This window comes from Chiloscyllium punctatum, chromosome 31, assembly GCF_047496795.1.
Source record: "Chiloscyllium punctatum isolate Juve2018m chromosome 31, sChiPun1.3, whole genome shotgun sequence".
NCBI classification, from domain to species: Eukaryota; Metazoa; Chordata; class Chondrichthyes; order Orectolobiformes; family Hemiscylliidae; genus Chiloscyllium; species Chiloscyllium punctatum.
This window is the reverse complement of record NC_092769.1, coordinates 71,955,441-71,977,672: the sequence shown is the minus strand read 5'-3', so window position 1 is coordinate 71,977,672 and position 22,232 is coordinate 71,955,441. Positions and strand designations below refer to the sequence as shown.

The following is a 22,232-nucleotide window of genomic DNA, read 5'->3' as shown; positions in this document are numbered from 1 at the left end:
TTCGGAGATGCCTTATAATGAAATAAAAGTTGGTAAATGGACAAATTAATGACTTATTCTGCTATCATTCGAGATGGATCAGAACTGCTGAAATGCAATTGTTTTTCAGATTACAACGTTCAAGAGTTGTGATTAACTTCATCAAGTTCTCCTGTTAGTTTCAGAGTATTAATGGACAAGGAGACACTAAATTTTGAGGTACAAAATGACCTTGCAATTACAAGCATTCAATGTTGAGACTTGTGTCGAGAGTGTAGTGCTGGAAAAGCACAGCAGATCAGGCAGCATCCCAGGAGCAGGAGAATCGACGTTTCGGGCATAAGCTCTTCATCAGGCAGTTGAGACTTGTACAGGTTGCGTTCGTGCAGGGTAACCTTGTGGTTACAAGTGTACTAGTCTGAAGCTTGACATGAATTGCCAAAGGAAATTTGCTGTGACAAGTCCTTGATCTAACCTATGTGACATAAAGGCTGTTGGCAACTAGAGATCAGATGCTGTATTACAGCCCAGGAGGTAAAATCAGCAAGCTAGCCATGGTTCTGCGTGACTGGTTAGAGAGTGGATTTGCTATAGGGCTGAAGCAAGGCACGAGCCAGGCTCTGGTCTTTAGCAACTGAAAAAAAAGTACTATAATGAGATTTTTTCAGAAAAATTAATATATATTGTCTTGGTGAAGAATAAATAATGCTGCAAATAAGTATAAAGTAAAAGCTAGTGCCACCTGCTGAGCAGATCATTTTCCATTCTGCCGTACACTTTGCAGTGTGTCAGCCACTTAAGATGCACAGTGTACATTTTCTTCCTCTCAGAATCCTTCCTAACCTCTGTTCAGTTTTACATTATTTCTTTGTTCTGCTTATGCAGTGCAGTTACTCAGCTTATTTAATGCATCGATGCCTATGTTCTCACAATGGCAAAGGACACATTTCAGCATCTTGCTTTCTGGTGCTATGAATTTGTCACCATTTAAAATGCCTTCAACAGCAGATATAGATATGTCACCAGCAGTTGTTCACCCTAGTATTGCACAGTTCAAAATTAGGTGTCAATACAAAACCCAGGTTTCAGACTGATGCAATCTATAATAGAAATGTGTATTTCTTCACTCTTCGCCTAAATGGAGTACAGTATGAAAGTTCCATATCCTTTCCTGAACCCAATTATTTAGTTTTTGTTTTGTCACTAGATTGTGAACATTTCTTTCTGTATAGTAATGATACTTTTATTTGTATTTACTAATGTGTTGATTAAAGTGGAAGTGTGTTAATCTAAATAAAAGCGCCATTGTTTGCTGTTTGGAAGCACTTGGTGAGGCTGTTAAGTTTATGACATTTGCCACCCTATTTGTGCTGTATTTTAGCTGAACTACCTGTATATTGCTTAAAGACAAAATATATGTTAATTTAGGGATACATACTGTACTGTTTGATGTTTAAAAATTACCTAGGAAGAATATTTAAAATGTTGAAATCAGTAATAATGGTGTACTTCCATACTTCACTTGTGGATTTAGATTTGACTGGTGCATGAAATCAATGTATTTCAACAACACCTTGTATTTATGCAGTTTTTTATGTTGTAAAATGTTTGAAGGTACTTCACAGGAGCTTTACGGAACAAAGTTTGATATTGGCTCATACTACATGTTAGTTTGAAAATTGGCTAAAGTGTTAAATTTAAAGGAGTGATTTGTAAAAGGAGAGAAAAGTGGAGATGTTGAGGGAGGGAATTCCACAGCTTGGACCCCAGCCCATCATAGGCATGTGGTAGAGCGAGCAAAATCGGAGATGCTTAGGAGGCCAAGGTTGGTGAAGCTCAGGGACTTTAAGGGGATCACAAGGCTGAAGAGAGAAAAGAAAGAGAAGAGGGAGGCTTTGGAATGAATTATAAACCAAGAAGAACTGTGGTTCTGGTCAAGATCCAGATATCTCATGAACTCTAATTCAGTGAGTAAATAGATCATGTACAGAACCTGCTCAGAATTTGATGCAAAGCCTTGCACTTAGCCCCAGTGCACTGAATCACATCTTGTTGCAGAGTGATCACAGGTGAACTGTGACAAGCTTTCTTCTTATTTCCCTTGCTCCATTCAGGTAAGAAATTGGGATCTGCTTAGTACATCTGCATAAAGTTTGGTGTCAGGAACTCAAACTTGAGGGAATTGAAGCTGTGGTAGTAAAAAAGGCATATGGCATACTTGCCTTCATTGGAAGGGGCATTGAGTATAAAGATAGGCAAGTTATGCTGCAGCTTTATAGAACTGTAGGTAGGCCATACTTGGAATATAGCATACAGTTTTGGTCACCACTCTACTAGAAGGATATAGATGTTTTGGAGAGGTACAGAAAAGGTTTACCAGGATGTTGCCTGGTCTGGAGATTTTAGCAACGAAGAAAGGTTGGATAGACGGGGTTTGTTTTTGCTGGAACGCAAGATGTTGGGGGTGACTTGAAAGAAGTTTATAAGATTGCGAATGGCGTGGATAGAATGGAAAGTATGAGGCTTATGGGTGCAGGGCTTATGCTTGAAACATCGATCCTTCTGCTCTTCGGATGCTGTCTGAACTGCTGTACCTTTCCAGCACCACGTTCTTCGACTCAGATCTCCAGCATCTGCAGTCCTCACTTTCTCCCAGAGCGGAGGGGTCAATTATTAGGTGGTACAGGTTCAAGGTGCCAGGGGTGAGTTTAAAAAAGACGTATGAGGCATGTTTTTCACACAAAGGGTGGTGAGTTCCTGGAATGCATTGCCAGAGGAAGTAATGGAAGCAGACACAATAGCAGCATTCAAGAAGCACCTGGATGAATTCATGAATAGGAAGGGAATAGAGGGATACCGATCCTGTAAGTGAACATGGTTTTAGTATGGAAGGGCAAAATGTGTTGGCGCAGGCATGGAGGGCAGAAGGACCTGTTATTCCTGTGCTGAATTGTTCTATGTCCTTTGTTCTGTGATTCTCAGTGAAATTGTCACTCACAAACTCAGTTGTAATTAAAAAGGTGTGATAAAAGTCAGACAGATTTTGTGATTCATTGCATGTGTTAAGTTTCTTTTCCTGTTGATTAACTTCACTTTCCGTGTAAGATTTGATTCATAAATACTTGGAAATATCTGGAATAAGGGATTTTAAGAAGTTTTTGGAATAATAAAGTAGTACTGTAGAACACGATTTCTGAACCTAGTTGTCCTTAGTGTTTATTTTGTTCTTGATAGGTTTAAGACTTTGATACTGTTCCCAGTTACCCTAAGAAAGTGGTAGTGGCCTTTCTGCCTGAACTGCTGCAGTCTCTGTGCTGTTGGTGTTTTCACAATTATGTTAATTAGGAAGTACCCAGGATACTGATCAAGCAACAATGCAGGAATGCTGATAAATGTCCAAGTTGGGCTAATGTGTGACTTGGAGGTTACGGTGTTCCCATGACATTTTTGCTGTTGTCCTTCTTAGTAGTAGAGGTCACAAGGGAGGGAGGTTCAAGTTACAGTAACTTTGGTGAGTTATTGAAGTGCATTCTGTAGATAGTGCCCAAAGCAGTCATCTTGTGCTAATGTTGGAGGAGGTGGCTATTGAGTTCAGTGGAAGCAATGCTGATCAGGAGAACATCATGTTCTTGTAGCAACCACTATAATATTTATGTCATGGCTTATTACTGTTATCAATATTTTAACTAATTGTTCTCTCAAACATGGATTCTTCCTCGATAACTTTTAAATGTCAGACAGTACAGTATATATCCCTTAAATGACCATATATTTTGCCTTCAAGCAAGGCTAGTATGCCAGCTGGTGCATTTATATTTTGGTCCGAGATAAATAGTATTGAGAACAGCAGCTTAGCTGGATGATCTTACATGTTGTGTGGCAAGGCTAAGACTTACTTTGTGAATCCATTATTTATTAAGCTTTTTGTGATGTATCCCAAGAGATAAAACAATGAACCCTTGAACTCAGCCATTGCTGTTCTTTTCTTCATTAGGGTAGCATGGTGGCTCAGTGGCTAGCACTGCTGCCCCACAGCGCCTGGGATGTGGGTTCGATTCCATACTTGGGTTACTGTCTGTGTGGAGTTTGCACATCCTCCCTGTGTCTGCGTGGGTTTCCTCTGGGTGCTCCGGTTTCCTCCCACAGTACAGATTAGGTGGATTGGACATGCACTTTGGAGGGGCAGTGTGGACTCAGTGGGCCAAATGGACTGCTTCTACACTGTAGGGATTCTATGATTATAGGCATTAATGAACCAATTGGGTTTTCACAACAACAATGATAGATTCATCTTCACCATTACTTAGACCAGCTTTATATTTCAGATGTTTTATTTGCATTTAAATTGCACCAGCCGTTCGAGTCATACAGCACGGAAGTAGACCCATTGGTTCAATCAGGCCATGCCGAACATAATTCCAAACTAACCTAGTCCCACCTGCTGGGATTTGAATCCATATTCCCAGAGTATTACTATGGGTCTCTGGATTACTACATTACCACAATGCTATCAACTCATTTCTATGTGGGATGTGGGTGTTGCTGACTATCCCTCCTTGCCGTTGAAAAGGTGGGGGAGAGGTTCCCTCTAAGATCATTGCAGTCTGTTTGTTGAAGGTACACCCACAGTGTTGTTAGGAAAGAATTTTGACCCAGTAATAGTCAAGGAATAGCAATATTGTTCCAAGTCAGGATGATGTATGCCTTGGAGGGCAATGGTGGATAGTAACTTGCCATGTGTCCGTTGTCCTTGTTTTTCTAGGTGATAGAGGCTGTGGGTTTGGAAGGTGTTGTTGAAGGAATCTTTGCTAGTTCTTGCAACGCATCTTTTTAAAGGTACACACTGCTGCCACTGTATGTTGGTGGTAGACACTGAATTTTGAAGATGTTAAATGGGATGCCAGTCAAGTGAGCTGCTTGGTGTTGGAACTTTTTGTCTGTTGTTGGAGCTGCAGTCCTGCAGGCAACTGGAAAGTATTTCATAACTCTCCTGACTTGTGCTTTGTAAATGGTAGACAAACTTTGGGGAAATCAGGAGATGAAATACTCAAAATTTAGAATTGCTAGCTTCCAACTTGCTGTTGTAATGACTATATTTACATGTTTGGTCTTGTTTAATTTCTAGTCAGTGGTAACTCCAAGGACGGTCGATGCTGGGGGTTTCAACTAAGATCATGCCATTGAATGTCAAGGGGAGATTACTGGTTTCTCTCTTCTTGGACATGGTCATTACCTGTGACTTGTTTGGTGTGAATGTTACTTGCCACTTGAATGTTGTTTAGGTCTTGTTGCTTGAGGAACACAGACTGTTTCAGTATCTGAGGAGTCCAGTGTGGAATAGTACACAATCATCAGCAAATACCCCTACCTCTAACTTTATAATATAGGGAAGGCCATTGAAGCAGCTGAATATGTTTGGCCATGGACATTTCCATTAGTTTTTAAAATGTATTCACTCATGAGATGTGGGCATTTCTGGTCTAGGCCTGCATTTATTGTCCATCCCTAATTGCCAGAGGGCAGCTAAGAGTCAGCCACAAGAGCCACATTTAGGCCAGACCAAGTAAGGATAGCAGGTTTCTTTCTTGAAAGGGCAGTAGTGAACCAGATAGGGTTTTCTAATAATTGACAGTGGTTTCATGGTCATCATTAAGCTCTTCATTCCAGATTTTTTAATTGAATTCAAATTCAACTATCTGCCATGGTGGGATTTGAACCTGAGTCCCCAGAACACTAGCTGAGTTTCTGAATTAGTAGCTGGGTGATAATACCACAAGGCCATTACCTCTCCATTGACTGGATTTAAACTGACATTGCAATCCGAAAACAAAATACAAATCAACCAGAACTGGTCTGGTTTTGCATTGATGATTTGTTGAAGAGTGACAGGTACAAAGAAACAGGCTTCCTGCCACTCGCTGCACTTGGGAATATTGCATGAAACAGGGAAATCTAAAAAGTAGGAAAAAAAGTTAAAGATGTAAGTATAACAACTGTTAATCTTATGTTCTTAAAAATGTTGCGTTTGAGTTTCCTTCTGATTGTTTCATTTTGTCTGCTGATATTTTCTCATTAACCAGTTCAGAGATTGTATTGCACATTTGTCGAGCAGGAGCAACTTGAACGTTGGCATCCTGGTCAGAGGTAGGAATATTACCACTGTGCCACGAGATCCTGTCCATCTTGTTTGTTACATTCTAGCAATCTGCTTGATCTCTGACAACCAAATGGCTTGTCAGGATCAGTACTCGGAAACATTTATTTTCTCTTAAAGAGCACCTGTTCTTGGTTCAACCTCATTGTACTGGAGTTGCAAACATCTCCCTTAGTCCCTAGAGTTGCATTTTTGGCTTCCTGTTTATCTAATAGTTCTGGTTAATTTTCAGTTTAAAATATAGCACTCAGTCTTCTGATATGAACTGGCAACTTGTTAACCATTTGGAGAATTACTCAATGGAAGCCACAGTTACACTAACTCATTCTTATTTGTTTTTATTTTGCATAGCAAGTATCTTTATAGGTTTCCAAAAAAACTTGCAGAGAGCTATTGTCTACCTGGCATTTGGATAGTTCTGCTTCTTTCTTTTAATTCCTTTTTGTGGGTGACCTACTATCAGAGGCATTCAGAGGAACAACCTTCCATGAAGGGATTCAGTAGTTGTAATGCCAGTAAGATCAGATTGATTTTGGTAAATGCATATTGGCACTTCTTTCATTGGAAGCCTCCCTGAAATGTTTAAATGCCATCAACAGAGTTCCAACTTTTCAGGAAATAGATCTAATCAACATGCTACTAAAATAGAGTAGAAATCATTTCTGAATACTAAAAGCCCTTGGATATGGACATGAATTCCCATAGCCTACAAGAATATGGATCAAGAGCTGAAGAGTGAGACTAGGCCTGATAACTCTTTTCAGGCAGCACAGAAATGATGTGTCAAAAAGTCTTGTAAATTTCTATGATGCCAGAGAAACAACAAAGTAAAAGAATTGCCCAACTCTTGCAGGACTCCACTTTCAAGAGCTTAAAATGTGGATAAAAAGAGAATAGATTGAAATCTAACAGGGACAAAGAGGTGCACTGTAATCAGGTTTGGTTTGCACAATTTAGATCAGAATAATGAAAAATTCTGATAACCCAGCACTTTATCTTTTTTATGCTGTGTGTTCAGTCCCTATGGATGATAATACAGTACAGTGGGGCTTTAGCCAATTAACCGCAGGATTATTCAGGGAATTCAGATATGTAACCAATTAATGCTAGGCTGTCAGAGGCTATTATTATCCTATTTCTTTGGGCCATCCACTGATGTCCATAGCCAAGAATGAATGAGCAACATTTCTGTATAAATATTAAGAGGCTGCACTTTTTGATATTTGGCTACAGCTGCTTCCAGGCAGTGTTAGCAAAAGTAACCAAATGGGAGTGTTCACTGAATCTTTATGCCTCTGTGAGTTTGGTTGCGGAAGATTGCAAAAGACTTTGTGGTTGTTTATCATGACAGGAATATCATAATGACCCTGATTCTTAATGTGCACATGCATCACATAATGTTACACAGACCAAGAAGGTGTCAGGCTGAACCTTTTGTCTATACAAAACTGGCCAAACTCAGTTTGATTTGATTTGATTTGATTTATTGTAGTCATGTGTATCTAAGTACAATGAAAAGTTTTGTTTGCAAGCAGTATAGGCAGACCAAAGTAAGCAAGGACATACAGATTACAGGGTGTTTAGACAGAGCGAGGCATACAGATTACACTGCACAGGAGGTGCACAAAGCAAGATCAACATGAACAAGATTAACATTACTTGAAGTTAATCCATTCATCAGTCTGATAACAGCAGGGAAGAAGCTGTTCTTGAACCTGTTAGCGCGTGTATTCAAGCTTCTGTATCTTCTGCCTGATGGAAGAGGTTGTAAGAGAGCATTGCGGGGGTGGGAGGGGTCTTTGATGGTGTTGGCAGCCTTTCCATGGCAACAAGAAGTGTAAATGGAGTCTATGGAGGGAAACTTGGCTTCTGTGATGGTCTGCACTGTACACTCCACCTTCTGTAGTTCCTTATGGTGCTGGACAGAGCTGTTATTGTACCTGGCTGTTATACACCCTGATAGTAAGCTTTCTATGGTGCATGTGTAGAAGTTGGTGAGAGTCATGGATATGCCGAATTTCCTAAGCCACCTGAGGAAGTAGAGGCATTGTTGTGCTTTCTTGACCATCGCATCTACTTGTGAAGTCCATGACAGATTGTCGGTTATCATTATGCCTATGAACTTGATGCTCTCAACCCTTTCAACCTCTGCTCCCTTGATATAGATAGGAGTGTGTTCTCCTCCTTTCTTTCTGAAGTAAATGATCAGTTCTTTTGTTTAGCCAACATTGAGAGAGAAGTTGTTATGATTGTACCACTTCACCAAGCCCGCTATCTCCTTTCTGTATTTTGACTCATTATTGTTTGATGTCCATCCTACCACAGTGGTATTGTCAGCAAACATAGATGGTGTTTGTTTGGAATTTTGCTACACAGCCATGCTATACAGGGAATGCAGTAGTGGGCTTTACTGAAGTTATACCTGGATCCTTGCTGTTGATGCACATATCTATGAGAAAGTAAAGGTCAGATATGGTCCGTATTCCTAATCCTTATCTAGTGGCCTGAAGATGGATAAATCACCTGGACGAAATGGATAACACCCCAGAGTTCTAAAGCAGATAGCTGGAGCGATAGCGGAGGCATTAGTGGTGATCTCTAAGGAATTGCTGGAATCAGGGAGGGTCCCAGAGGACTGGAAAATCACTAACGTGACACCCCTGTTTAAAAAGGGAGTCAGGCAAATGACAGAAAATTACAGACAATTAGCCTAACCTCAGTCAAGGATAAGATCCTGGAATCCATTGTGAAGTATTTTTTGAGGAAGTAATGAGCAGGTTAGCCCAAGGAGACCCAATGGATGTTATCTACCTGGACTTCAAGAAGGCATTTGACAAGTTGCTGCACAGGAGGCTACTGAGTAAGATAAGGGCCTATAGTCTTAGGTGCAAGGTGCTTGCATGAATAGTAGCTTGGCTATCTGGCAGAAAGTAAAGAATGGTGATAAAAGGGTTCTTCTCAGGATGGCAGCTGGTGACAAGTGGTGTTCTTCATGGCTCAGTGTTGGGACCACAACTTTTCACGTTATATATTAATGATCTAGATGAAGGAACTGAGGGCATTCTGGCTAAGTTTGCAGATGATACAAAGATAGGAAGAGGGACAGGTAGCATTGAGACTGGGGAGACTGCAGAAGGATTTGGTCAAGTTAGGAGAGTGGGCAAAGAAATGGTGATCGTTCAGGAATCACTAGAATCAGGGAGGGTCCCAGAGGACTGGATAATCGCTAACGTGACACCCCTGTTTAAAAAGACAGAAAATTACAGACCGATCAGCCTAACCTCATTTGTGGATAAGATCCTGGAATCCATTGTGAAGAATGCGATTTCTGAATACTTGGAAGCATATAGTAAAATAGGACAAGCATGGTTTCATCAAGGGAATGTCATACCTGACAAATCTGGTAGAATTCTTTGACGAGGCAGGGAGGATGCAGAAGTATTTGGACAGGTTGGGAGAATGGGCAAAAATGTGGCAGGTTTAGTACAACATGGGAAATGTGAGGTCATGCCCTTTGGTAGGAAGAATTGAGGCATGGACTGTTTTCTAAATGGGCAGAAAATTCAGAAGTCTGAAGTGCACAGAGACTTGGGAATTCTAGTCCAGGATTCTTTCAAGGTAAAGTTGCAGGTTGAGTCAGTAGTTAGGAAGGCAAATGCAATGACGGCATTGATTTTGAGAGGGCCTGAATATAAAAGCAGGGATGTACTTCTGAGGCTCTATAAGGGTCTGATCAGACCACATTCAGAGTATTGTACACAGTTTTGGGCCCCATATCTCAGGAAGGATGTACTGGCCATGGAGTGTGTTCAGAGGAGGTTCACGAGAATGGTCCCAGGAATGAAATGCTTAACATGTGAAGAATGTTTGAGGACTCTGGGTTTATACTTGATGGACTGTAGAAGAATGAGGGAGGAATCTAATTGAAACACACAGAATACTGTATGGACAGAGTAGATGTTGGGAAAACATTTTCATTGGTAGGAGAGACTAGGACTCGAGGGCATAGCCTTAGAGTAAAGAGAAGACATTTTAGAATGGAGATAAGGAGAAATTTCTTCAGCCAGAGAGTGGTGCATCTGTGGAATTCATTGCCACAGAAAGCTGTGGAGGCCAGGTCAATGTGTATATTTAAGACTGAGATAAATAGGTTCTTGAGGATCAAGGTTATGGGGAGAAAGCGGGAAAATTAGGTTGAGAAACTTATCAGCCATGATTGAATGGCGGAGCAGACTCAATAGGCTGAATGGCCTAACTTCTTGTCCTATGTCTTATTGCCTTATGATTTATGACCCCTGCCACAGCATTATGGTGAATATTATTAAGGAGAAAATGAAATTCAGCTTTTGAATAGTCTGCTCTTTTTGCTGATAAGACTTCAAATGTTTGAGTAAAAGTTGATTGAGACATTTCAGAGTCATTGCTCTGAGTGGATGTGACTCAACTTCAACTCGTTCCTTCAGAAGAGGAGCAGTTGGGTTGAAAATTGTTCCCAAGCCTCAACATTAGAACTGAATCTTTCATTGCTCCAGAGAGAGATGTTTCTCTTGCTGTGTTAGCCTTTTTTGTGACCTGCTTAAGTGAGGTTGTTAGACTTGGGGCTATTTGATGTTCCTTGGCTGTATAACTACAAATCTGCTTATGTTTCAAACTGCATTACTTTGCGAGAATGACCTTCTTTAGATCTGGAAAACTAACTTTATTGCCTTGAGAATCTTGCCAGGTCCTGCTGTGTTTCCCAGCACTTCTGTTCAGTGCTCAAATTCCATGATCAAAAAGGATAATTATTAAGTATTAGAATCAGGAATTGAACATTAAGGAAGAAGGTCTGTGTGCTGTGTAACTTTTCTGACTCTATTACTGCCTCAACTAACTGCTGATGAAATCTGTATCTTTGTTACTTCTTGACTAGTCTATTCCAACTTATTCTTGGCCAGCTATGTTTTACCCCAAAATTTGCTGCTCATATCCTAACTCGCGTGAAATTCCCAACCACAGATTGTACAATCTGAGATAAATTGGTTCCTAATCAAGCATTAGTTTTAAAATTCACTTTCTTGTTTTCTGATCCCATTATGCTTCCTCCCTAATTTTGTAATCTCTTCCAGCCTCATAATCCTCAAAAATATCGGCATTCTTCTTGTTCTGATCCCTTGAGCAGCTTTGAAATGAATGGCTGCACAGTTGGCTTATGCATCTTCAACTACAGAGCCTTAAATTCTGAAATTCCCTTCCTAAGTCTCTCCACCTCTCTAATCCTCTTTCGTCCTTTAAGACACTCCTTAAACCTATCTCTTCTATTGAGGTGTTGGTTACCTGCTGTAAAATCTCGTATGCAGCTTGGGTCAAATTTTACTTTGTTGTGTCACGGTGTGAATATCCTGGAACACATTCCCTAAAAGTTTTGTGAATGTCCCTACACTAAATGGGACTGAAGTAGTTCAAGAAGGCAGTTCATCACTACCTTCTCAAAGGTAATTTGGGTTGGGCAATAAATGACAAGTCAGCCAGTAAAATCCACATCTTTTTAATGAGTTAAAGTAAAGATATTAGAATTGTCCTTAGATGGAGCTGAGTAAGTGAAGGGAAAATCATTCAGGTTTTTTGCCCTGATCACTATTTCGGTGACACTTCAGTTAATCTAACTGTAGATGTATATAAAGTGATGTTAACATACCATCTCTCTGAATCCTGCTGCAAAATGTATCTTTAACGTAAGTTAATTAAGAGAAACCAGATCTGTAAGTTGTGCTGTAAAATTTACTAGAGCAAATCAAACTACAAAATGCACAGTATAATTATTGGCAGCAGATCGCAGGGCTGTCAAGGACATCCTAAGATCAGGGAATGCAGTTTAACCAATCTGAGTGCCAGTGGATTAAAAGGCATAAATTCATCCAGCTGTTCTTTTGTTCTGTGTGTAATATAAATTGAATTGTTTGTTTCTTTAACTTGAGTATCCTGAGATGTGGGAGTTTGTTTCTCTTCTTTTGCTGCCTATATACAAGAATGGTTCACCCTTTACTGGAATGCATCTTATTTATTTAAAGCATTTTTTCTCATGAATGATGGCCCTAGTCATAGTACCCACCACAGGCTTATTGATCAAAAATTTTAGATTATAAACTTTATCCCAGTTTTCTTTCCTGGATAATAGCTGTACTTTATTAATTTATATTCCTTCTGGATCCATCTTTTGACTCTTTACTTATCCCATTATGATCTCCTTTGTTTTGTTCCATAATTCCTTTCATCATTTAATTTCTTCTGCCTTCCACCTTGCTCATGCATCTTCCCTATTGTTTCTTTTTTGTCTCCTTCTCTCTGCCTCTTATACTTTCTAGCTTCCATCAAAGTTCATTCAGCTGTAATATTTCTCTCTCCACTGAGGCTGACTTATGAACAGATAAATTATAAGTGGAAATCAGCCATTCCACTCCCTGAGACTGTTCTGCCATTCAAGAAGATCTCGGCTTGCATTGATTGTAGCTTCAGCTCTTGTTGCCCGTTGACTCCTTTGTTACTTAAAAATCTTCTGCCTTAAAAATATTCAATGATTCTACTTCCACCTCTTCTGGGGAAAAGAATTCCATAGATTCATGACTCTGAGAGAGAAAAAAGTCATTTTAACTGGGAGAACCCTAGTTCTAGACTCATCCACAGAAAGAAACATCTTCTCAGAATCCATCCCACCAAATCCCCTCAAGATCTTATATATTTCATTAATTTCACCTCTCCTTCTAAACATCATCGATACAGGCTCAACTTCTCCAACGTTTCCTGGTAAAATAACCCCCTTTATCCCAGATTATTCTTGTTTTTAAATACAGAGGTTATATTAGCCACCCTCCAATCTCCAGGACTGTTCCAGAATCTCCAGAACAACCAATATGTCCACTAATTCCATGGCCACCTCCTTTAGTAATCTGGGATGTAGCTGATCTGACCCTAGGATTTTACCAGATTTCAGACCCACTAATTTCTCCAGCACTTTTTTTTCAACTAATACTAATCTTCAATTCCTCCTACTCAAAAGACTCTTACTTCCTTAGAATATGTAGGAAGTTATTTGTGTCTTCTTCTAAGAAAGCATGGTGGCTCAGTGGTTAGCACTGCTGCCTCACAGTGCCAGGGATCCAGATTTGATTCCAAACCTAGGCAACTGTCTGGGTGGAGTTTGCACTTTCTCCCCGTGTCCATGTGGATTTCCTCTGGGTGCTCTGGATATGCAGATTAGATGGATTGGCCATGCTAAACTGCCCCTAGTATCCAGGAATGTGCAGGCTAGGTGGATTAGCCATGGGAAAAGCAAGGTTACAGGACTAGGGTCAGGTGGGCTTGGGTCTGGATGGGACGCTCTTTGAAGGGTTGGTCTGGACTTAATGGACTGAATGGTCTTCTTCCACACAAGGGATTCTGTGATTCGATAAATTAAAGTAGTTCTTTAATTGCTGTGCCATTTCCTTGTTTTTGATTGTCGGTCCTGCTGTAAGGGGATATTCATCTACATGAATCATTTTCTTTTTACATACACATAGAAGCTTATATTCTTTGCAAGTTGCTTTCATAATCTATCTTTTGCCCTCTTACTCAAACTCTTGCTGACTTCTACTGCTCCAAGTCCTCAGGCTTGCTATTTTACTTCATATGACACAATGTTGAATCTAATACTATTGTTAATTTATTTTATTAGATATGGTTTGCCTACTTTTCCCTGTCCTTTCAGCAAGAAGAATATATGGTTGTTGCAATATATGCATTCATTCTTTAAATATTAACATTGCATATTTTCTGACATGCCTTATCTAGTTTATCATTGCCAAAACAGCCCTCAAACCTTCGTCTTTCCTTTTTCTCTCCTTTCATAACTGGCTCTTATAGAATATAGAATATAGAAAAGTACAGATTCTGCAGTGTTAGTAGTCCTGGTCCACTGGTCTACTGGAATAGTCTGGGAATAATGACTATATTTTGTTTTCTCATGTAAACACATGCATGTAATCGGTTGTGTGTATACATACATAGACACAGGCAGTTATACGAGTTTAGTGTTATGTATTAACTATTAATTCTAACTAAATGCTTTCAGCAGCTCAAAACTCAAGTGACAGAAGAAAACTTAGGACAAATAATTTGAGCAATTTAATTACTCTGGTTAGATCTGCTGCCAGTTTTCCATCCAGGATCCCCAATGCCCTAAAGAGTTCTAAGGAATTTTCAGGTCACGGTTGCACAGTTTTTCAAGACATATTGTTCTTACAATTAATGAAAAGTAATCAGTCATTCATTCAGTATTGTTTAATTTTTTTGTTCAATTTTGTTTATTATATGTGGCAAGAGGGGAAGTGGGAGAGTGAGTTTGGCTTCCACAGAATTTCACAATACATTTCAGGGTTATTAATTCAAAAAGATGTCACATTATATACACAGGCCTTTTAATTGAATAGATAGGTATTATTTGCATTATTGAAAGTGGCAAAGGTCTGTGGACAGAAATGTTGCAATCCCTTTTGGCCAGCAGGACACTTGCCCCCCACCGCTATTAGTGCAGACACATTCAAGTTGTGGGTACAACTCATAATCAGATTTGGGATGAAGTCAATGGAAATAAAGACATCTTACATTTGACTCAATGTCTGTACTCAAATTAGGTCAGTGCTCTTTCAAATGTGTGTGCTTATATAGTATTGAGAGAAATTTACTACAGGTTAAATGTTCCTATGGGAGTAGCGTTAATCACAATTTCCACTTGATAGAGACTCTAAAATGTGGAAAGTGGGTTTCACTGCACTGGTTTGGCTTAATCAAACTAACACATTTCCCTTCGAATGTACTGCAGAGCCTAATTGTAATAGCTAGTCTCAGTTTCATTCTGAACCTCCTGATTCTGAGTTACTTTTTCTTCCAGAAATAGATGGAATTAAGATTCACACTTGATTGGGGTGGAACAAAGTTGTTTTGATCAGATGGGCTTCACTTGAACGGTGCTGTGCTCAGTGTCCTGGAAAATGGAATGACTAGGGTTGTAAAAAGGGTTTTGCATTAGTGAGTTTAGGGGGATGGCGGCGGGGGGGGGGGGTGCTGTTGTGCTTAGTAGGTGTTACATAGACTTAGGAAACCAAAAGGTAAGGTGGCATCGGAGGGCAACTATTTTGATAATGATACCTAGATTGGTACAGGAAAAGGACAGCGTGTTCAAGCATAAGAAAACAGTAGCTAATTGGGCCGAAGGGGCAAAAAAATGGTAAAAATGCAAACGTAAGGGCTCTTAGTATTCAGAATAAAAGAATTGAAGGTGGATGTGAAGATTAGAGAACATTCATTGAATAACAGAGCTGACTTGATGGGCTAAATGGCCTACTTCTGCTCCTACAACTTATCATTTTATGGTCTTTTGATCCCAACTCTGCTTGCATTTTGAATGATTTGACCCATTATGTTGGTAATGTTTTTCTGAGATTGATTCTGATTTGTTGAATGCATTTGTAGAGCACTGTTGATAGCCTGAAAGACTTTAGGTGAACGTTATGAGGGGCTGTGGGTAGCCATGTTAATAATGTACCACCCAGTTGTACTTCCAGACTGAGAATGAATAGCTATTTCAAGTGCAGTTTGTTGTGGGCAAAATGTTTTTCTGCTATTAGTTCCTCTTGATTACTACATACTGTCCTGGAGTTTTTCGACAATCCAAGGCTGCAATAGCTAAATGTTACTTCTGTTTTTGTTCAAAGTAGCAGATTCAAGTAATACAGGGTAATTAAATACCTGCTAATTCTTATGATTTTGAGTCTGCAGTGATTGTGACACTGGAGTATTTGGAGCTGAGATTTGACCTTCCTTTGATTTGTCTGTGCTGTTTTCGCTGATCTCAATTACACTATTGCTGCAATTAGCCTTTGTGCCCCTGGATTAGAGAGGGGTGGTGGGAGGTCAACCAGGCTTTCTTTATGTCATTGTTATCCAGTATCCCTTGTTGGAAAATGAGAGTGTACGATTGCCAGGTAAAAGTAGAATCAGTCTCCTCTGTATTACCTTCCCATGTCAAATGACCCATAAAACATGCTGCTTAAGAACATGATCTAAGCTAATTTTGTCACAGGAGTAAGGAAATGTTTCATAGTTTGAAGCTTCCATCCTTACATTACATTGAGGCCATGTCAGTCTGTTTATGTGATTTGTGTTAGTATGTCTGTTTCTGAAGAAATAATTATACAGAATGTAGAGACCATATGAACCAACTAGCCTGTGCTGTTACTTCTGCTTGACATGAGTCTTCATATCAGTATTTCCCCAAATCATTCCATTCCTTTTACTCTCTTTGTAAATGTGAAATATTAGCTTATATTTGTTCATGACTTTCACTGAAAATCTCTGATTTCAAATTAGGTTGTCAAATATTTTCAGTCTTTCACCCATTGTACTTTGTTAGGTGGTGCTGTTCTTTGATACTGAGCTTTAACACTCAAGACTGTTGTACTTACTGATACTCAATACAAGCTACGGGGATATTTAATCCTCTAAGAGTCACCTTTGTAACAAGAGTCAAAGAATGAAAAAGAAGTATCTAAAGCTCTAGATGCAGAACAAGAATAGAATATTCCTGGAAAAAGAGACATGCTGTTGAAGTTTTTCATTATGAACTCATCAGGACGGATGCAAGAATGCCACAATATAGAGGAAACAGTAATTTATATTGCATGAGAAAAGGGTGCTCCTTGTTGGCAAGTTGATTTGGGTAGGTTGAGGCATTGCTGCAGAATAGTATTGTGAAGTGCAATTTCACCCAGAGACATACCTCTCAACCAGAAGTGTACTGAAAGTTTGAAGTTGTATACAGGCAATGTAGAACTAACAACACTGACTTTCTTGGTTGGGCTTCTTACATCTGATTTCATCTTTACGGCAGGATGTGACAGTTGGAACAGATCAGTTGAGAAATCTACTGACTTGGAGGCACACCAAAGTGACTCATGCAGATAAAGAGTGGAGAGTGTCATCATCATTTATTGGACAAGCTTCTTATGAAGGTGTGGATAATCAGTTGTAAAGGGAGATTTCTCAGCTTTTGTCAGTTTACTGCTTCAAATAACTCCTCTCACTTAAATCACTTGTGCCACACAGCAAAGTCCAAACTAAAGTTGTAGATCTGGAACTTTTTCTCCTCTTGCCGATCCAGAGTTTAAAATAACCTATCTTCCAGGATCTGATGGTGATTCATGTAGTGTAAGTAATGTTGGGTGATGAAATTTTATCCTTGATCAACTACGGACATGAGAGATAATTTTATGAAATTTCATCTGCTGGGAATGCATATTATGGAGCATAATGGCAGAATGAAGCATTGATTTTTGAAATTATTTCATAAAATTCCACTTCAAACTTCTATTTATCTTTTGAAATTGAAATGCAGATCAAATAAATGGTGCTGATAAAGGAAGCTAGACAGGTCTACCTGTCAGTATGGATGAGTGAGGGTAATACATTGAAATCCAAGAAGGATATACCAATTCTGCCAGTTATCTGAATTATAACTGTGGACTAAAATGTGGATATAGATTTTCCCAAATAACTACTGTATTACCTGCCTTTACTGGGTAGGACAAGCCACAGGCTTAATGGACCAAAGTGTCTGAAATTGCACAATGATTTGCTTATAAATAGAAATTATTGGTGGACTTTCATAGAGCTGTACAGCATACAGACCCTTCGTCCAATTTGTCTATGCTTACCAGACATCCTAAATTAATCTAATCCCATTTGCTAGCATTTGACCCATAGCCCACTAAACTCTTAGTATGTTAGTTTTGTGGACAATCATTCACTGTTATAAGTCTTAACAATCATCATGTGAGACATTTGGGGATGGATTTTGGCAAGCAAAGCGAAAGGTTAAGCCTGGGAATGGACTGACTTGTTGGACCTAATTTGATAAAAAGTGCTTTGATACTTGATTCATGCTATTTGCGTGCATGCGTGTTTGTGTGTGTATGTGTGTGTAGGGATGCATGTAGGTTAGGCAGGAGGAAACAGTCTTACTGATGGTCATTGTGTGGTGTTTGAAACAGTTTTGTAATGAACAGAGGAGAGAGCTCTCAATTGTCTGGTTTGGCTTGAATAGAGCTGGGGAAAGGAGCATCATATGTAGAAAGAGCAGGACCATAAACAATGAATGTATATTATAGGAAGTGGCTACAGAGGTAGTGGATACAGTGTTTATAATCTTGTAGGATTTCTTGGATTCTGTAAAAGTCATGGGTGATTGGGAAACTGACAATGTAGCACCTTACTTAGGAAGGGAAGGAGCCAAAAACCAGACAGTGATAGGCCAATTAGCTTAATATGTCTGTTATTGAGAAAATGTTAAGAGTCTATTATAAAGAATGCAAAAGCAGAACATTTACAAATGCATAATATGGTCGTTCAGAGCCAGCGTGGCTTCATGAAGGGGAAATCATGTCTGACAAATTTACTACAATTCTTTGAGGAGGCAGCAAGCGACATAGATAAAGAGGAAGCTGTAGGTATATTTTCAGAAGGCATTTGATAGATTCCATACATTAGACTACTTACTAATATTAGAGTCTGTGGTTTTGGAGGTAGAATATTAGCATGGTGATGTTGATTAACTGAGTTACATAGCTACAGGATGCATCTTTTTGGCTAGAGACTGCTTCCTCACACATTCTGCTGCAGTATCTTGTGAAGTCAAGCAGCCTTACTGAAACTATCCTGTTTGTCCGTGATATTCATTGATTTGTAGAGAAGCCTGTAAACTAATCTCAAAAACAAGTTTCTTCTGCCCTCTTCCTCATAACAATGTGAAACACATTAACTTTGTATTTAGATAGAAAAGGCTGAATAAATTCTTGACTGAACTCCCTTTCATCTGAAAAGTAAATGGATGGTTTGCAGTACACCTGTTTACAGTGCAATACCAATAAGATTTTTCTGTATGTTTGGAGACCCAAGAGGCTGCTGTCATTGTCTAAAAGTGTAATAAATCACACTTTGTTCTCAGTAAAACAATCTAAGCCTTCCTTTGATCACTAACAGTCAGACCACTTGTGCCTATTGCTGGGCAAACTCAGAACAGGTCACATCAAGTCCTTTATTTACCCTAAATTCAAAATTACAGACCCAAGAATCCTTGAGAAACCTCAAAATTGTAAAGATGCACCAAGCTGAAGCAACAGACTGCCTTGAAACTTTTTTGATGGGTCAATACTGATGGTTGGCAATATGACATCATCCTGGATCTTGACATTTATCTTTCTGTTGCTGAAGCAACTTTATGTTCCTGTAGCTGCCAGTTTCTCTGGCCCCATGGCCTGGGTATTGGTATTGCTAACGTGGCAGTAAAGAAAGCAACTTATTTATGCTGATGTCTCAAGTAGTCATTATTTAAACAAATGCCATTCAACAGATGTAATTGAATAATTGAAAGGATAATAAAGTTAATCAACCTGTTCTATAAACATTTGACTTTTGAACAGTGGTTTAGAATGAGTTCCTTTTTAAAATATAGAAGAAACTATTCATAGTGAGTGACCTGTGGCTGTGGAATTATAGAGTCATAGAGATGTACAGCATGGAAACAGACACTTCGGTCTAACCCGTCCATGCCGACCAGATATCCTAACCTAATCTAGTCCCACCTGCCAGCACCCGGCCCTATCCCTCCAAACTCTTCGTATTCATATACCCATCCAAATGCCCCTTAAATGTTGCAATTGTACCAGCCTCCACCACTTCCTCTGGCACTCATTCCATACACGTACCACCCTCTGCGTGAAAAAGTTGCCCCTTAGGTCTCTTTTATATCTTTCCCCTCTCACCCTAAATCTCTGCCCTCTAGTTCTGGACTCCCCGACCCCAGGGAAAAGACTTTGCCTATTTATCCTATCCATGCCTCTCATTATTTTGTAAACCTCTACAAGGACACCCCTCAGCCTCCGACACTCCGGGGAAAACAGCCTCAGCCTGTTCAGCCTCTCCCTGTAGCTCAGATCTTCCAACCCTGGCAACATCCTTGTAAATCTTTTCTGAACCCTTTCAAGTTTCACATCTTCCCGATAGGAAGGAGACCAGAAATGCATGCAATATTCCAACAGTGGCCGAACCAATGTCTTGATTCAGCCACAACATGACCTCCCAACTCCTGTACTCAATACTCTGACCAACAAAGGAAAGCATACCAAACGCCTTCTTCACTATCCTATCTACCTGCGACTGTACTTTCAAGGAGCTATGAACCTGCACTCCAAGGTCTCTTTGTTCAGCAACACTCCCTCGGACCTTACCATTAAGTGTATAAGTCTTGCTAAGATTTGCTTTCCCAAAATGCAGCACGTCGCATTTATCTGAATTAAAGTCCATCTGCCACTTCTCAGCCCATTGGCCCATCTGGTTCAGATCCTGTTGTAATCTGAGGTAATCCTCTTCGCTGTCCACTAGACCTCGCAATTTTGGTGTCATCTGCAAACTTACTAACTGTACTCTTATGCTCGCATCCAAATCATTTATGTAAATGACAAAAAGTAGAAGGCCCAGCACCAATCCTTGTGGTACTCCACTGGTCACAGGCCTCCAGTCTGAAAAACAACCCTCCACCACCACCTTTGAGTCAGTTCTGTATCCAAATGGCTAGTTCTCCCTGTATTCCATGAGATCTAACCTTGCTAATCAGTCTCTCATGGGGAACCTTGTTGAACGTCTTACTGAAGTCCATATAGATCACATCTACTGCTCTGCCCTCATCAATCTTCTTTGTTACTTCTTCAAAAAACTCAGTCAAGTTTGTGAGACATGATTTCCCACGCACAAAGTCATGTTGACTATCCCGAATTACCCTTCCAAATACATGTACATCCTATCCCTCAGGATTCCCTCCAACAACTTGCCCACCACATAGGTCAGGCTCACCAGACTATAGTTCCCTGGCTTGTCTTTACCGCCCTTCTTAAACAGTGGCACCACGTTTGCCAACCTCCAGTCTTCCGGCACCTCACCTGTGACTATCGATGATACAAATATCTCAGTAAGAGGCCCAGCAATCACTTATCTAGCTTCCCACAGAGTTCTTGGGTACACCTGATCAGGTCCTGGGGACTTATCCACTTTTAACCGTTTCAAGACATCCAGCACTTCCTCCTCTGTAATCTGGACATTTTGCAAGATGTCACCATCTATTTTCCTACAGTCTATATCTTCCATATCCTTTTCTACAGTAAATACTGATGCAAAATATTCATTAAGTAGCTCCCCTATTTTCTGTGACTCCACACAAAGGCCGCCTTGCTGAACTTTGAGGTGTCCTATTCTCTCCCTAGTTACCCTTTTGTCCATAATATCCTTTTGGATTGTCCTTAATTCTATTTGCCAAAGCTATCTCATGTCCCCCTTTTGCCATCCTGATTTCCCTCTTAAGTATACTCCTACTTTCTTTATACTCTAAAGATTCACTCGATCTATGCTGTCTATACCTGACATATGCTTCCTTCTTTTTCTTAACCAAACCCTTAATTTCTTTAGCCATCCAGCATTCCCTATACCTACCAGCCTTCCCTTTCACCCTGACAGGATTCTCTGGATACTTTCTCTGGATTCTTGTTATCTCATTTCTGAAGGCTTCCAATTTTCCAGCAGTCCCTTTACCTGCGAACATCTGCCTCCAATCAGCTTTCGAAAGTTCTTGCCTAATACCGTCAAAATTGGCCTTTCTCCAATTTAGAACTTCAACTTTTAGATCTGGTCTGTCCTTTTCCATCACTATTTTAAAACAAATAGAATTATGGTCACTGGCCCCAAAGTGCTCCCCCACTGACACCTCAGTCACCTGCCCAGCCTTATTTCCCAAGAGTAGGTCAAGTTTTGCACCTTGTCTAGTAGGTACCTCCACATACTGAATCAGAAAATTGTCTTGTACACACTTAAGAAATTCCTCTCCATCGAAATCTTTAACACTATGGCAGTCCCAGTTGATGTTTGTAAAGTTAAAATCCCCTACCATAACTACCCTATTATTCTTACAGATAGCTGAGATCTCCTTACAAGTTTGTTTCTTAATTTCCTTCTGACTATTGGAGGATCTATAATACAA

The 22,232-nt window shown here is 39.8% G+C and overlaps 1 protein-coding gene and 1 long non-coding RNA gene across 11 annotated transcripts in view; one reads left to right on the top strand and one right to left on the bottom strand.

The window, feature by feature from the left end:
• The window catches only part of LOC140457050 (spectrin beta chain, non-erythrocytic 1-like), a 300,358-nt gene that overhangs the window by 47,145 nt on the left and 230,981 nt on the right, over window positions 1-22,232 (top strand). For 2 of the 10 annotated variants that reach the window (XM_072550995.1, XM_072550999.1), the window contains one exon: window positions 17,040-17,160. The exons of the other annotated variants lie outside the window; for them this stretch is intronic. The gene's annotated coding sequence lies outside the window, so the exon portion shown is untranslated. Of the gene's footprint in view, window positions 1-17,039; window positions 17,161-22,232 lie in introns of those variants that run through there. 10 annotated transcript variants of the gene reach the window in all.
• Window positions 7,668-22,232, bottom strand: part of LOC140457051 (uncharacterized) — a 32,434-nt gene continuing 17,869 nt past the window's right edge. The window contains exon 3 of the long non-coding RNA XR_011953313.1: window positions 7,668-12,738. This is a non-coding gene — a long non-coding RNA (uncharacterized lncRNA). The remainder of the gene's footprint in view (window positions 12,739-22,232) is intronic.